At 36.5% G+C, this 17,347-nt stretch overlaps 1 long non-coding RNA gene across 2 annotated transcripts in view; it reads right to left on the reverse strand.

The window, feature by feature from the left end:
* Positions 1-16,989, reverse strand: part of LOC127864402 (uncharacterized) — a 97,312-nt gene extending 80,323 nt beyond the window's left edge. Inside the window, exons 1-2 of one of the 2 annotated variants that reach the window (XR_008041880.1) lie at positions 16,854-16,986; positions 16,462-16,552 (exon numbers count right to left, since the gene is read on the reverse strand). This is a non-coding gene — a long non-coding RNA (uncharacterized LOC127864402). Of the gene's footprint in view, positions 1-16,461 lie in introns of both variants that reach the window. The other variant, XR_008041879.1, reaches the window with a different exon arrangement.
* Positions 16,990-17,347: the final 358 nt, after the last annotated feature.

Raw genomic sequence — 17,347 nt, forward strand, 5'->3', positions numbered from 1 at the left:
AGATGTTGGATTATCGGATAATTGTGAACATTAGAAGCGTTATGTACATGTATAAAGTTATCGATGCGATTCGGTTTCTATGCATGAATTGGCGTGTCATCGTTGTCACTGCGATCACACCGAATTGCGGCGAATCGCAGCGAATCACCACAACATTGAGAGGATTTAGCGCGAAGATTATTTTGCTCTCGAGCGACGTCAGAGTGACCAGTCACGTGAAATCGCGGCGATTTTCCACCCAAAAAGTAAAATGCCCGCCTTGACTATGCAAATTAGGCAAAAATCACGGGTCGCGTAGTGTAATTGCTTAAAAAAGAAGCCCCAAATTTAGTGCATACAATATTTGAACCCCAAGGCCCTACATATTTCATGTTATTCTTTTTTCGATAGTTCCATAAATTCCTATAACTTCGACCATCCACTTATTTTGGACATTATGCCACATACATGTATCTGATTAATCTTCAGTTATTTCTTTGTATTTAAAAATGCTATCACATAATTTATTTTTTTGTTAACAAAATATGAATATTATATATAGTTTGGAAAAAAGGCATTTGTTTAAGATTTAGCTAAATTTGCTACACATGTAAAATAAAATGCCAATAATTTTTAGAATATTCACTTTAAATCAGTACGTTTTTATTTATTAGTCTAAAACATTATTAATTTATTGATTTATTAAAAAAATATTACAAACATAAAATGTTTTCCTAAAAAAATAATGACATAACAGATTGATTGGAACATAGGAACTAATCACTGGGTTGCTAGGGTGCCATCCTAGGATTGTTATGTTACTATTAGGAAGTACCTGATATGTCAATTACTTTGCCTTTATTTTGTTGTTTAGACATGGAGTGTTTAATGAAATGTTTTACTTTCCTTGAACATGTTTTTATTCAGTATAAAAAGTCAATGAACACTGCATTGTTGCTGAATATACAATGCACTTGAAAATAGGCTTTATGCTGATTGAAATTAAAAACAAAAAAACAACTTAAGCATCAGTATCTGTTCTTTCTGAGCAAAAGTGGCATTTATTGTTAGTGAAGAAGATACATTTTCAAGAATAAAAATCAGAACTATAAATGTTTTTTAGAATGTGAGCATTTTATCCAGTAATCTCATAGTACCAGTTTTTGGATAGAAATCCAATAGCATTATTTAAAAGTTTGCAATCCCTTGCTCGGAAATAAAAATCATTAACAAATATGCGGACAGGGCTTCTTTTCCTTCTTTGCAAGTGGCCCTGGAAGGACATTTCACAATTTTGATAGGGACAATTCACAAACCTAACAGGGCTGTGAATTTTTACAAAATTGGCCGTTTTTCACGATTTTAACGATTTCACGACTCGGTTTTTCACAATTGTAAGAAGTTTGCGACTCAATTTTTCACTATTTTGAATAGTTTGCGACTCAATTTTTCACAATTTTGAAAAGTTTGCAACTCATTTTATGTCACAATTTTGAAAAGTTCGCGACTAATTTTTTCACAAAGTGAGGGGGCCAGTGCCGCTTCACAAAGTCAGGAAAAAAAGCCCTTTAAACAAACAGAAAATGCATTCTGAAACCCTTAATAGGAGTCCTGCAATCATTTGTAATCAATAACTTATGTTTTAAAAAATCATTGGTTCATGCTACCAATTGTAAAATATTGCAACCAATCCCTGAATAATGTAAATATGCCATGATGTTGGAATAACATACGTCCCGATCAGACTAGAATATTAAATATACCCATCAGTGCGCCAGATAATTATTTGGGAAATAGGGTTTTCATCCATTGATTTTAAAAAATAGGGTGATTTCAGTCTTGAAATAGGGTGAAATGAGTCATAAAAATTCGTACCTTAAAATCTTTGCTGCTTTTCCCGTTGAATAAAAGCCAATCTTCCAGGTCAATAAAACTTTAAACTGTTATTATATAATAACTGTCATAAACTGATGTTTCATAACATCTTTAGTCCTTGAAACTGTGCATAGGCATAATATAAACATCAAACTTAAAAAAATCAATAACACGAATTATTTGTCACTTAATGGCTCGTGCTTTCTTGGTTCAAAAAGTGTGCGATCGATTGATATTTTGGCGCAACATAGCGGACGTCTTTCGACCTCTCTTCGACATTTTTATTTCGCATCGTTGTAGAAACTGAAACTACAGTCGCTTTACAAAATACATGCACAAAGAGCGACAGATTAAATCAGATTGAAAACGCATGTTTATCGTAAATAATTTGGTCAGATGCTGTTATTAACTATGATATCTAGTCCGCAGAGCGTTTGAATAACTTTGATTGTTTACCTGCTCCTTCATCCAGACGCTTGCTGAATTAAAGCCACGTCGCATTTAGATAATAATAGCAAAGAGGATATACCGAAAATGAGCAAAGAATTTTTTATTGAAGCTATTGTATCGTACGCATTGAATTTTAGGAATGTGTGTAAAAGTCAAAGTGGTTGCGTTTTCAATACGCATGATATTGTATTTCTTTGCGTTTTTTAAACATTTTAATAGGGTGAAAGACGCATATACGCAGCTTATCTGGGGCACTGTACCAATTGTCTGTTATAAAAAATAGTTACATAGGTTACAACTCAAATTTCTCACTTTGTTTAAACTTATTATAATTTGTAAATTATCAACTGGTAGGAGAGAAACATACAGTTTGTTCTCCCTTTCGTCTGTTTGAATCACATTCTGAAGAAGTACATGTATTTGAACTTAAGTAAACTACTTTATAATTTAAACAAAGGAAATCTAAGCAAATTTTGTCGCATAATTTTATTTTATTTTGTATACTGTCTTGCTATACCATTTGACCCTAACATATTGACTGATTATATTCATAAATGTAGCAATATTTGTATGTTTCTTATTGGCTTTTGTGGTCTTGTGCTTCATTTAAATAAAACAAGCCTGTGTGGTACAATTGTGTAGTAAAATGTAACACCCTGATGCCTGTGATGTTAATCAAGATTAAAGGTAGAGGTAAATATTACTCTAAGAGGGATTTGCAGGACTGTTATACACTTAGAAGCATGATGATGATCATACATTGTTTAACCCCTTAGAAATGATCTACGTAAATTGATGTGGGGGCGCTGCATAAAACAACAATCAGGTCTTGTGTTCGCTTCATAATACAACTAAATAAGGTAAACATGTTCGCTGCAAAATACAAATACCTGTAAATGAGACCAACGTGTTCCCTGCATAAAACAACAATAAGGTCATTGTGTTTGCCAGACCTTGGCGGGACAGTCCTGCTTTTGGGGTGTTTGTCCCGATGTAACACTATTTTTCCTGACATTCGAACAAAACGATACGCTCTTTAAGTTCACAATACAATTCCATATTCAAGCTCCATCTGGCTTTAATTACCATCGCTAATCCCTTTATTGCCCCCTATAAACAAACCATATCTACTAGTCGAGTGATCCAGTGTTGTTTTTGACACATTATCAGCGATATATCGGCAAATTATTGATTTTATCGGGCATTCACACCGGGGTAGTTTTAGGATAAGGGTCGTTAATTGCTAGGAATAGATGCATCGTAGTGCTTTAAGCAGATTGCTTTTGTATTTCATGGCCCAAATCAAGTCCAAAGATACTATTATTACGCGGTTTTCAGTGTATTATCAGGGGTTCCGCTGTCGATCGCCATTGGCGCCAAATGGAGCTAAATCTTTAAATGTGGCTCCAATTTTTTAAAAGTGGCGAATTAAAAAAAATCGGTAAAATCCTATCCGAAAATGTACTGCCAGTCGAAAGCACGCGACCGAGCAATAGCGGCCAGCGTCTGTCAGTTGTAAATATTGATTTACGACGATGTAAGCGACCTACAGTGCAGAGTGCATTAGAAATCACCGAAGCGTGTAAGTGTTGCAAACGGTGTTTTTACTGCTATTGTCAAGTTTTATGGGGGTTATTATCGGATTAACGGCTCCTTTATGATATTGAGCAATAAGTTAAGTAACACGGGGACAAACTGTCACGACGATCAATAATTATAATGATTATTAGGGCCGCTATTTCTTTGTTAAAATCAAAACCATGGGGCTGGCAAAAGCATTTAATTACTACACATCAACAAATAAAAACTTGTTTCAACAGGTATTTGTGAGCATTTCTGTTTAATAGATTCATTATTGTAATGTTCTGGGAAGGATATAAATTGACTAAGATAACAACAATTTCTGAATTAAATATAAAACATTCACTCGATGTACTATATTTCGGATATGCTAAATTCAGACATTTAAAGACATTTATGTGTTGGTTTGATGTTGATAGTTTGTAAAAATATGTTTTATGTTATTTCAGGCAACTAGAATGGATTGTGGCAATTATCTGGGCCTTTCTGTCAGGAAAAATGCGTGAACAACAGTCATTTAATTGAACCTGGAAATCATCCACCACTAACAGAAAACTTGCTAACAACAGAAGCTGATGTATATCATGTCCAAATGACCAAATATAACTGTTAAACAATTTGAAGTGAGATGCTTTATTTTCTGATTCCCTTTCAAATGATGAACATTGGTGTGATTTTATGTTTAAATAATTTCGAAACATTTATGCAGCATACTGTTTAATACATTGATGTTAACATTATTATATTATTTTGGTTATCTGTGTTGTTTATCAAGTTGATTTTTTTTTATTTATATACAAATAAAGCTTATTAATACTTATGAAGGTATGACTTATGAAGGTACTTATTGTTTTTTTTTTATGAAATAACATACTTTTTAAAGTGATAATATAGTCAATGACATTAATGTAGTAAGGTTTCTTAAAATGATTGTTCTTATTAATAAGGTGGAATAACCGACAGTATTCACGCCGCAAAAAGTGGCGACAACTTTTTTGGGGCCATTGGAACCCCTGATTATATGTCAAACAAATCGAGCGCTGTCCGATACCAGAGACATAAATTTACTTTCGTTTTCGGCTGATTTTCAGAAAATAATTTGTACATATTGCATCAATTTAGAGATAATGGATGATTGGTTGAATAAAAACAGTGCTCGATGTGCGCACATACCGTTGAACGTTGCCTTAGTCACAAATGGGTTCATCTGCATAGTGCACATGTTTGTTTACTTCTGGAAAATGGAGAACGTCTGTGTTCATGCAATTCTAAACACTTTTATCATCAATATTTGCCAGAAATTATGAGGTTTTGTAAGTAATTAGCTGATTACTGACTTCAGTAAAGGTGGCATGATTGATCGTTTTAGGTGTCCTGCTTTTTGGTCAAATGTCCCGACATATTTAATGGATTGTCCCGATTTGGACCCGAAAATTTCTGGCATGTATGGTGTTTGCTGCATAATACAACTAAATCATGGTGATCCATCCATTGACAAAGAAATTAGTTTTTACAGTAATGTATGCAATTGGTTTTGCATTCATTTGCTGTTCTTGTTGATATCAGAGTTTTTCAAATGGCAGCATTATATTTTCCCTTTGATATATTGCTCAAGAGCTAGAAGGTTACAACATTGCAGGGCATAGACTTCATTTTTGTAAGTTAATACATGTTAATTATCCAAAAACTACTTCATAAATACATTTCTACTGTATTTATTGTTTTTAACAACAAAAACATACATCTGGGCAGTTATAGGCAAAACTTTTCTCTCATACAAAATGAATATAAACTACCAATAATAAACATCCTTAAGGTAATTGTATTAACATGTGCAGACATGTTATGTTTTAGATAATTGTATAACCTTAATGTTGCCTTGCTAGGCTTTTCTTGTAAGAATTAATGATGGTGTCCCACTAATGTGTTTTCTGATAATAATTCACACTGTTTGTATTAACCCTAAGCTATGAATACAATTTTTAGCAATTATCTGATATGACTGTAAAGTGGTTTACTCTTTATCGTGTTTAATTTGATTGTAGTTGTATGCATGAACTAGGATGTACATGATTGTCATGGAAGGGAATATCCGCCAGTCCAAGCATGATGTTAAATGACATTCTCATTTTAACTACTAGCACATGCTTTCTGATACATGGTCTTTGCATTTTGCCTAGTTACATTTGCAATGCAAACACTTCATCTCATTGTCACATATTGCTAAGTTTATAATTACTTCATATATATCTTTACTTCGTGTGTGTCATTGACAACTGCAGTTAAACTTTTGGAATTTGTATTAATGCTTATTCTAACCGCGTTCTTTCTTTAACTATGTGCATTTGGCTATGTTGCTATTGAATTTAACAAGCTGTTAATATCTTTGTGGATCTATATTACTTCTTAAGTCGATTGCTAGTGCGTCTCTGATTTAGAATTAGTCTTCGGTTTTGAATACACCGCCATTATAAATAGTTCACAATGCGAAAATGGGAACCAGTACTAAAAAACCTAATTCCAGCGCAAATTGCAGCGTAAATTACTATTGCCGGGAGATCACTTTAAACATCAAAATCAAAATCCCGCTATCAACCGTGATACATCGACTATCTCTGGAATCCTCCGTAAAAAAGCAGTGATAGGGTAAAAAACTAACCTGTCTACAAAATGCCTATTGTTTTGCTTGGAGGTCATAATATACTAAATAGCTTTCCTTTATAATTCAATGTAAAAGTGACAACTTTAAGCGAAAATAAATGCAACATCTTGCACATAGAGACCCCCATAACCATACCTTTTCTTAAAGGCCATTCTAAGCGGAATCTATTTACGCAATAAAAAAGATATGTCATGTTCAAACGAAGACATTCACTTCTTCATTTCCACACCGATTCACTTCAAAATTATACTGAATATATCTTATGACAATACGGTCAATCTCAACTATGCATGGCCCCATTACCAACCCTGGGGTACCCCCTGGGTCAAACATGCGGCGTGGGGATACACGTCGGCCTCTGCCGCGCCATTTCTAGTTGTTGTTGAATTCAATATGAATTGCTCTGAATGGAATAGTGAGAACTGTCTGTGCTTCTTTATTATGGTATTGTTTATCATAAATACCAGTTTAATTTATCGTCTAATGTGAATAGCTTTTACATGAAATGCCAATTGTCTTGTTTTGGAAAGATAATTGCATCTTGTTGTAAATAATGAATAAATCTTTTTTTATTTGAACAATTATGAGATTTTCAATGAATAGCAAACCACTATTTTGTCATTGGATAAATTTCTTAATTTAACGGGCATTGCTTTAACATTTGAGTGTGGCTCTGGGAAAATTGGACTCAATGCACGTGCTCCAAATGTTTTTCTCAGATTAGCCTGTACCGTCAGCACAGGCTTATCAGGGACAACACTTTCCGTTAGAGACCTTTTTATGGAAAAAATTCCATTTAGCGAAAATTTCATCACTGATTTACCCTGATTAACACTTGAGACACATGCATTAAGACCCATTTTCCCAGACCAAGGCTCAATTATGTTGTTGTTGTTTTTCTTGTAATGACTGTGGATGAAGTCATCCATCATGAAAAAGTGTGTCAAAATAATCTAAATACTGAATAACCTTTTTTACAATTTTATTAGAAAATATATGTATTACATGGCATACTGGTTAAATAAATATTAGGATGAAACACACATTACATAAACATCATCTGAAAACAAAATGATCCCTCTGGTCCTGTTGCTAGTGTATCCTACACATACTGCTTATGACTAGACATATGTAACTTTACCATGATCATACAATTGTTTTCAAAACAATCTATAAACTGTTGCAATATAAGTTAAAAACCTACATATGCATGTGAATTGCACTACTGCATTCAGGGGTCCGTCTTATCAAAGATTGTACGACAATATTAACTTAAGATTGACTTTTGTTACTCTAGAATATAAGTGATTATGATCTGTATGTTTCAAATATAAAGGATATTTGACAGCTACTTCGGAAATTAAAATTAAATTAAAACATATAATCATTTCTATATAATTTTGGATTGGTGTGCTAAGATGTTGATTGTGTACATTTCTATCTGAATGTAATGCGGCTATTTTCCAACTTATGTTTTATAAGATATGTTATGTCAAAATGTCAAAATACAATTTGTTATGGCTATCTCTTTGAAAAAGGTCAGCAGTGTTTGATTTAGACATTAATCACTGTAACACATAAACTTATGACGACAGTATTTATTAATTTATGTATACAATCGTTTGCACAGAGGTTTTTGAAACATCAGAATAAAATTGTGTATGCATTCCTCTGAATGATTGTCTTGTCATAGAGCTAGGGGGGGGGGTCTAAAAATAGCGTTTAAATGTTTGATGATAGCATACTTATAAACAATAAATGTCACGCAAAAACAAAAACCTTTCATCATATATTAAGTGTTACAAACATTTGTTACGATAATAAATGTGCTTCTTCAATCTTCGTTAACAGGGCAATCAGTTTCATAAAAGAAACAAAAATATTCAAGTAGATAGTCGCATGATGGTTTTGTTAAGTTTAGTATGTGCTTCATATAACACTTACTTATACTTGAAGACTAAACAGTATGAATAGACCAGCCACCTAAAAACTTCCTTATTAAGGAGAACACTCATAGTTCTTTTATATGGTTCAGGCATGTGTCTCAATAGAAACTACAATCTGCAAAACTTCCTTTATTAATCCGCGGATAGTAGTTGTTTGATTGTTTAAATCGATATGTTAAAGAGACCAAACCAATAGCTTAAGCTTGCAATATTTTTAATTTACAATTAGCTTTATCGATTTAAAAACATGGTGGTATATAATTATTATAATAACGAGTATACAGTTATATGAATGAATGTCTTGTCTTAGAGGGAAGTGACATTTATAAATTTTGATAACATATGTCATGAATATCATCTTGTGGGAATTGTTTTAAAGTGTTTTACACTATGTGACAATACAAGCTTATAAGTGATAACAATGTATTATCTAAAACAACTATTTAGCAGACCAAGGTTTCATAGAAAACAAAGTTCTTCCAATATATTCTCAAATTGGTGGTATTGTTTAGTTGTGTGTGTGTGCTTTAGACATCACTTTATAGTTTCAAGTGAACAATTCTCTTTATCAGTCGCCAAGTACTTTAAACGCTTTGATGTTTAGAAGAACAATCACAGAGGCGGTTTAAGTGCGCAGTTATTGCTCTGTATTAAATTATGTACATCATTTTTATGCCCCCCTTCGAAGAAGAGGGGGTATATTGCTTTGCTCATGTCGGTCGGTCTGTCGGTCCGTCCACCAGGTGGTTGTCAGACGATAACTCAAGAACGCTTGGGCCTAGGATCATGAAACTTCATAGGTACATTGATCATGACTCGCAGATGACCCCTATTGATTTTGAGGTAACTAGGTCAAAGGTCAAGGTCACGGTGACCCGAAATAGTAAAATGGTTTCCGGATGATAACTCAAGAACGCTTAGGCCTAGGATCATGAAACTTGATAGGTAGATTGATCAGGACTCGCAGATGAACCCTATTGATTTTCAGGTCACTAGGTCAAAGGTCAAGGTCACAGTGACCCGAAATAGTAAAATGGTTTCCGGATGATAACTCAAGAACGCTTAGGCCTAGGATCATGAAACTTGATAGGTAGATTGATCAGGACTCGCAGATAACCCCTATTGATTTTCAGGTCACTAAAAAACTCAAAGGTCAAGGTCACGATTACCCGAAATAGTAAAATGGTTTCCGGATGATAACTGAAGAACGCTTATTCCTAGGATCATGAAACTTGATAGGTAGAATGATCATGACTCGCAGATGACCCCTATTGATTTTCAGGTCACTAGGTCAAAGGTCAAGGTCACGGTGACCCGAAATAGTAAAATGGTGTCCGGATGATAACTCAAGAATGCTTATGGCTAGGATCATGAAACTTCATAGGTACATTGATCATGACTGGCAGATGACCCCTATTGATTTTCAGGTCACTAGGTCAAAGGTCAAGGTCAAAGTGACAAAAAACATATTCACACAATCGCTCTCACTACAACGGAGAGCCCATATGGGGGGCATGCATGTTTTACAAACAGCCCTTGTTTTTTAAACATCTTATAAAAAATCACACCCCACATTATAACCCCCTCTCACCCCCCCCCCACCCCCCACCCACCCCCCTACCCCCACCCCCCTACCCCCACCCCCCCTAACCCCCCCCCCCCAATTTTATTTTAAAACATGTTATAAATTACCACACCCCACATTATACCCCCTCTCACCCCATCCCCCTACCCCCCCACCCCCTTCCCCCCCCCACCCCCAACCCCCCTCCCCCCCAAAAAATAAATAAAAAATAAACATCTAACTAATTACCACACCCCACATTATACCCCCCTCTCACTCCCCCACCCCCCCACCCCCAATGTTTTTTTAAACATCTTATAAATTACCACACCCCACATTATACCCCCCTCTCACTCACCCACCCCCTACCCTCCACCCCCCAATTTTTTTTAAACATCTAATAAATTACCACACCCCACATTATAACCGCCCTCTCATTCCCCCCTACCCCCCACCCCCCATCCCCCCTACCCCCTACCCCCCATCCCCCCACCCCCCCCCCCCCCAATTTTTTTATTATTTATTTATAAAAACAAGTCACCGTTATGTAGTAAAATGATAGATTAGAGAGATAATAACTGTTACATAGTCAGATTTGACACTTGCTGATCTAAGTTTCTATACTTTTTTCACAGAAATATGATCTGCTTTGATCATCTAAGTACCATCTTTCTGGGAAATCTTCAGCACCCCCCCCCCCCATTATCCTACATGTACTAACATCTTGATGTGTTTGTTCGTATGGTGTTTATGCCTGTGTATTTAACTTACATTGAGGCAAAGATTCACTTAATTTGCTTCCTGGGTTTCACCAGTACTAGGCTAGGGCTCTGCAGTCTCGCCAGAGGACACTCCAATGAAAAAAATCAGCACCGCATGTGAGGATCATACCCAGGACCCCTGAGTTACAAACCGCAAACATTAACTGGGTCACTGAGCTACACATTATAGATGCAAAGAAAAACAAGATCGATCTACCATTTAAGTCTATAAAAGAACAAGAGTGCCAAACTGTCACAAGATACGCCCGTTCGAAGGTTTTGGACACCATGCTCAATGCTTGAAAGTGTCCTCAAGACCTAGTTATTGACCCGGCATGACCCATATTTGAACTTGACCTAGATATCACTTAGATGTAACATCTGACTAAATTTGGTGAAGATCAGATGAAAACTACTTCAATTAAAGAGCGGACAACATGCTTAATGCTTGAAATGCACTATGTGACCTCGTTTTTGACCCGGCATGACCCATGTTCGAACTTGACCTACATATCATCTAGACACAACTTCTGACCAAATTAGGTGAAGATCAGATGAAAACTACTTCAATTAGAGAGCGGACACCATGCTAAATGCTTGAAATGCACTAAGTAACCTCGTGACCTAGTTTTTGACCCGGCATGACCCATATTTGAACTTGACCTACATATCATCTAGACACAACTTCTGACCAAATTTGGTGAAGATCGGATGAATACAATTTGAATTAGAGTCCGGACAAAGTGGCGCCGTTGAAAATGCACTAATTGACCCTATGACCTAGTTTTTGACCCGGCATGACCCATATTCGAACTTGGCCTATATATCAACTAGATGCAACTGCTGACCAAGTTTGGTGAAGATCGGATGAATACAATTTGAAATAGAGTCCGGACAAAGTGGCCCCTTTGAAAATGCACTTATTGACCCTATGACCTAGTTTTTGACCCGGCATGACCCATATTCGAACTTGGCCTAGATATCAACTAGATACAACTGCTGACCAAGTTTGGTGAAGATCGGATGAATACAATTTGAAATAGAGTCCGGACAAAGTGGCCCCTTTGAAAATGCACTTATTGACCCTATGACCTAGTTTTTGACCCGGCATGACCCATATTCGAACTTGGCCTAGATATCAACTAGATGCAACTGCTGACCAAGTTTGGTGAAGATCGGATGAATACAATTTGAATTAGAGTCCGGACAAAGTGATGCCTTCCGCCCGCCGCCCGCCGCCCGCCCGCCCGCCCGCCGCCAAGGGGTTTCACATAATACGTCCCGTATTTTATACGGGCGTATAAACTGCTGACCAAGTTTGGTGAAGATCGGATGAATACAATTTGAAATAGAGTCCGGACAAAGTGGCCCCTTTGAAAATGCACTTATTGACCCTATGACCTAGTTTTTGACCCGGCATGACCCATATTCGAACTTGGCCTAGATATCAACTAGATACAACTGCTGACCAAGTTTGGTGAAGATCGGATGAATACAATTTGAAATAGAGTCCGGACAAAGTGGCCCCTTTGAAAATGCACTTATTGACCCTATGACCTAGTTTTTGACCCGGCATGACCCATATTCGAACTTGGCCTAGATATCAACTAGATGCAACTGCTGACCAAGTTTGGTGAAGATCGGATGAATACAATTTGAATTAGAGTCCGGACAAAGTGATGCCTTCCGCCCGCCGCCCGCCGCCCGCCGCCCGCCCGCCCGCCCGCCGCCAAGGGGTTTCACATAATACGTCCCGTATTTTATACGGGCGTATAAAAATCATTAAATGTGTCTGTTTGAAGACACTTATTAAGTACCGTATTTTACCATGTATAGCGCGCTACCATGTATAACGCGCATGCGATTTTTTAAAGCCAAAATGGAGAAAAAAAAGAATTCAAGACCAAAAACCTGAAAATTTGGCCGAAAATGGCCGCCATTCTTATATTGCGCAATCATTTAATCTGAGTTTTTCGGGCGCTTAATTTTTTGTTTTAAAGTAGGGAGAGTTTAGACAATCAGGAGCATGGGTTGCATAGCACTATATTTTCGACAATTCGAAAGATTATTCTCTCGAGAACACCGATATGTCCTTATTGCCGCGCACTGCGGGTGTTTTTTCAAGACCCCTGTGCGTTAAATTCAAACCACTATTACCTATTCCTCACATTTGAACAGTGTAACATTTTCTTTACCTGCCGCTCACAGCATCGTATGACATCTTCTTCTGCAGACCCGCAACATCGCAATGTCCAATTTTACGCAAATCGTCCGTGGCTCCCATTTTATTTTTCATCGACTTAAATATTTCCCCATTAAGAGATGCTCCCCATTAAATCCAGTTTGACCTGGTATTTCGCGCCTTCACTGCGTCTGGTTGATAAGTATTTATAGTGAGACAAACAATACACCCGAACGCTCAATTCCATACAGTTGGCGTTATCGGCGTAAAGCCATTTGACAAATATCATTTGTTTGTCTCTATTGAAAGAAAATAAAACGAGTCTATATCTCTATTGTTGGTTTGTTACCTACGTAGTATACTCGCACAGTAGCATATTTATGCAGAGATCGGAAAATCATTGATAAATGTATTCGTCGTTTCAATGCTTAGGGCCGAGTAATTTCGGCAAATCGGAACTCAACTTACGTAAAACACTTGCTCAATTAACCGTTGAACTCCACCTCCGTTCTCTGCAAAAGGTTCGAAGGCGGAGCTTTGCACATGCTATTATTTAATTGGACGATTGCCATTGAGGAACAAACACACGATTGGTTCGGCATGTTGATTGCTAGACAAAGGAAGCCAATTTTGTCGGCGAGAAACTTGTCGCTTTATTGCTTCAGACAGGAAGTGGCTTTCCTTTGATAACGTCAAACTGTCAATTCACATAGAGTGCACATTTTCGGAATTGCTAACATTAAACTTTGGATTAAATTATCAAAATAAAGCAAAAGGGAAGTTGAGAAATATGATTGAGTTAATTAGCCTCAGTTCAAATAAAACGTTTTGCGTTGTAAATCAACGAGTTTTCATGACAACAAAAACTTTAACAAACAATACTGCGACGCACGGGGATCAATATACCTCGATTTTTTTAATGAACAATCAATGAATAAGTGTGAAAACACCAACAAAGACATTTTTTTCATCTTTTAATTTTTGTCAAAACTGTTACTACCCCGTTCATTCCTAACCTTTCCCGCTATTTGTTGTTTCGACAACGGCCCCTTCAGTCTATAACATTATAGGGTGTAGTTTTCTGCAATAACAAAAATGGCGGCAATCGTGAAGATTTACGATTACGAAATGGATTTTTTTGCAATTCAGCAACCAGCTAAAAGGGTTGTGTCAATGTATTACGCGCGCCGAATTTTTATTTCGAAATTTGAAGGCAAAAAACTGCGCGCTATGCATGGTAAAATACGGTAACTGTTCAATCCGTACTGTGGTCAACTCAAACCCATTTTGGTCAACTTATACCTGTTTTTTGGTCAACTGGTACCTTTCCAAAGTCATCTCGAACCCAATATACAGAAATAGCTGTAAGATGGTCAACATAAATTGATTATAGTATAAAACAGTATCAGAAATATAAACATTTGAAATGAAAAAGAGAAACCATTAAATTCCAGAAAACATAATTATTTTTGTTCGTTAATGAGGTAACTGTGCATACTTGTTTTATCACATTGCTTTCCATTTTAATTACCGTAGGTTTCCACGTATAGCGCGCTCCCGTGTATAGCGCGCAGGCTGTTTTTTAAATGCAAAAATGGAGAAAAAAAAATTTAAAGACAATAAAACCACCAAATCGGACCGAAAATGGCCGCCATTTTACAATTGCACAATCCAATAATACGGGGCATTGGAAAGCTTAATTAAGCATTCACAATAGGAAGCGTCATTATGATTAGGAGCATGGGTTGCATAGCACTGTACTTTTCTGACAATTTTGTAATTTTCTAGCAAAAGATTAACAGTCCACGTGCATTTCGTGAAAAACGTGAGAAAATAAGAATTAGAGTACATCGTGTGATTTTTTTCTCGGGGAAAGCATGGGCATTACCGGTAAATTTGAATGTCGCATGGGATACAGGGATACAGTTGTTGAGGTACACCACTGTTGAACGTTTAATATTTATACACACAAAATGCAATTGCATATCTTCACGTTCTCAAGTGTCAATTAGTGTCTCAAATGTCAATTAGCATCTTAACAAGTCGTGGCACATATTACTCAATAACATCTGCCAATTACGAAGTGCAAAATGACCCCCTTTCACACCTACCGTTACCTGCAAAAAAGACCTCGTTCGCACCTACCCTTGCCTGCTCTCCAAAATAAACAATCCCCATCGGAATTCATCAATAAAGAAGTGAAAAACACAAACAAAGAAATGTCCGCAAGTTTATTCAAACAAATTTATTTTTGACCAAAACTTCTTCTACCGCATTCATATCTACCAGTAGCGACTTCTTGTTGTTTCGACAATGGCCCCTCAGTCTGTATGATTATAGGGTGGTAGTTTTCTGGAAAAAAACATGGTGGCCATTTTGATTATTTACGATTACACAACATTTTTTTTACCAATTTAGCAGCCAGGATAGCGTTGTATCAATGTATAGCGCGCACCAGCCTTTTAATTTGAATTTTGGAGGTAAAACACTGCGCGCTATACGTGGAGACCTACGGTAGCTCTGTAAATGGATTTCCATGCCGTATTGGGGATAAACTAGTAAGAAACAATTAAAATGAATAATTTGAATAAGATACAATTTTACCAACCTAGGTACGATTTTATTAGATAAAGACAGTGTTACGAAGATATGCGATGAAAACAGTATAAAACAAGAGTTCCGCGGTCGGAGATGACCGCATTGAAGCCGGATTTTTGATTTAAATGACAGGAAAGTACCTTTCGTGTTTTTGTCAATGCAATACTTAAATTACTGAAATATTGTTCAAAGGTCAAAATGAAATGTAAGTACTTTTCAAGGCATAAGCAAACCTTGTGTTATGTTTTGAATGCATGTACAAGCATACCAAAGTTATAACATGGAATAAGAACTTTAACATTTTTACCTACCAAAGTTATAAGAACTTTAACATTTTTACATTCAAGGTCACAGTGACCTTGACCTTAGAATGAATGACCTTGAAATGACCAGTGGTCATCTAAGTGTGCTTGCAAACCTTCATGTCAAGTTTGAAGACTCTATGTCCAAGCATACCAAAGTTATAACAATTTTAACATTTTAACATTTAAGGTCACAGTGACCTTGACCTTCAAATGAATGACATTGAAATGACCAGTGGTCATCTTCTAGTACTGGCCAATCTTTATTTCAAGTTTGAAGACTCTAGGTACAAGCATACCAAAGTTATAACATGAAATAAGAACTTTAACATTTTTACATTCAAGGTCACAGTGACCTTGACCTTCAAATGAATGACCTTGAAATGTCCAGTGGTTACTTACTAGTTCTGGCCAACCTTCATGTCAAGTTTCAAGACTCTAGGTCCAAGCATACCAAAGTTATAACAACTTTAACATTTTTACATTCAAGGTCACAGTGACCTTGACCTTCAAATGAATGACCTTGAAATGTCCAGTGGTTACTTACTAGTTCTGGCCAACCTTCATGTCAAGTTTCAAGACTCTAGGTCCAAGCATACCAAAGTTATAACAACTTTAACATTTTTATATTGAAGGTCACAGTGACCTTCACCTTCAAAAGAATGACCTTGAAATGACCAGTGGTCATCTGTTAATCCTGGCCAACCTTCATGTCAAGTTTGAAGACTCTAGGTCCAAGCATACCAAAGTTATACCATGAAATAAGAACTTTAACATTTTTACATTCAAGGTCACAGTGACCTTGACCTTCAAATGAATGACCTTGAAATGACCAGTGGTTACTAACTAGTTATGGCCAACCTTCATGTCAAGTTTCAAGACTCTAGGTCCAAGCATACCAAAGTTATAACAACTTTAACATTTTTTATATTGAAGGTCACAGTGACCTTGACCTTCAAATGAATGACCTTGAAATGACCAGTGGTCATCTGTTAATCCTGGCCAACCTTCATGTCAAGTTTGAAGACTCTAGGTCCAAGCATACCAAAGTTATACCATGAAATAAGAACTTTAACATTTTCGAGCACGCCGCCACCCCGCCCGCCCGCCCGCCCGACAACATCAATCTATAAGCCGAGATTTTTTCGAAAAAAATCCGGCTAATAAATAGTTAAATTCAAACAAGCCAATAGTAAGATGTTTTGATCATCGTAACCCACCTGCGGTACAATGATACTATGGCCGTATGACGTGTAAATGAAAACAAGATTACGCCCATTAACTTCAAATAGACCTTAATCACAAACCAAATGACAACTCAACGTTCCAAATAGGGATTACAATCGTATGCAATTTACCTTATAAACAAGTACAATAAACAAGTAACCTTTACCTGAATAAGAACAGTGGAAAATACGTTCGAAACGACGCAGTACAGTAATTCATC

The sequence above is a fragment of the Dreissena polymorpha genome, chromosome 1 (assembly GCF_020536995.1).
Source record: "Dreissena polymorpha isolate Duluth1 chromosome 1, UMN_Dpol_1.0, whole genome shotgun sequence".
NCBI classification, from domain to species: domain Eukaryota; kingdom Metazoa; phylum Mollusca; class Bivalvia; order Myida; family Dreissenidae; genus Dreissena; species Dreissena polymorpha.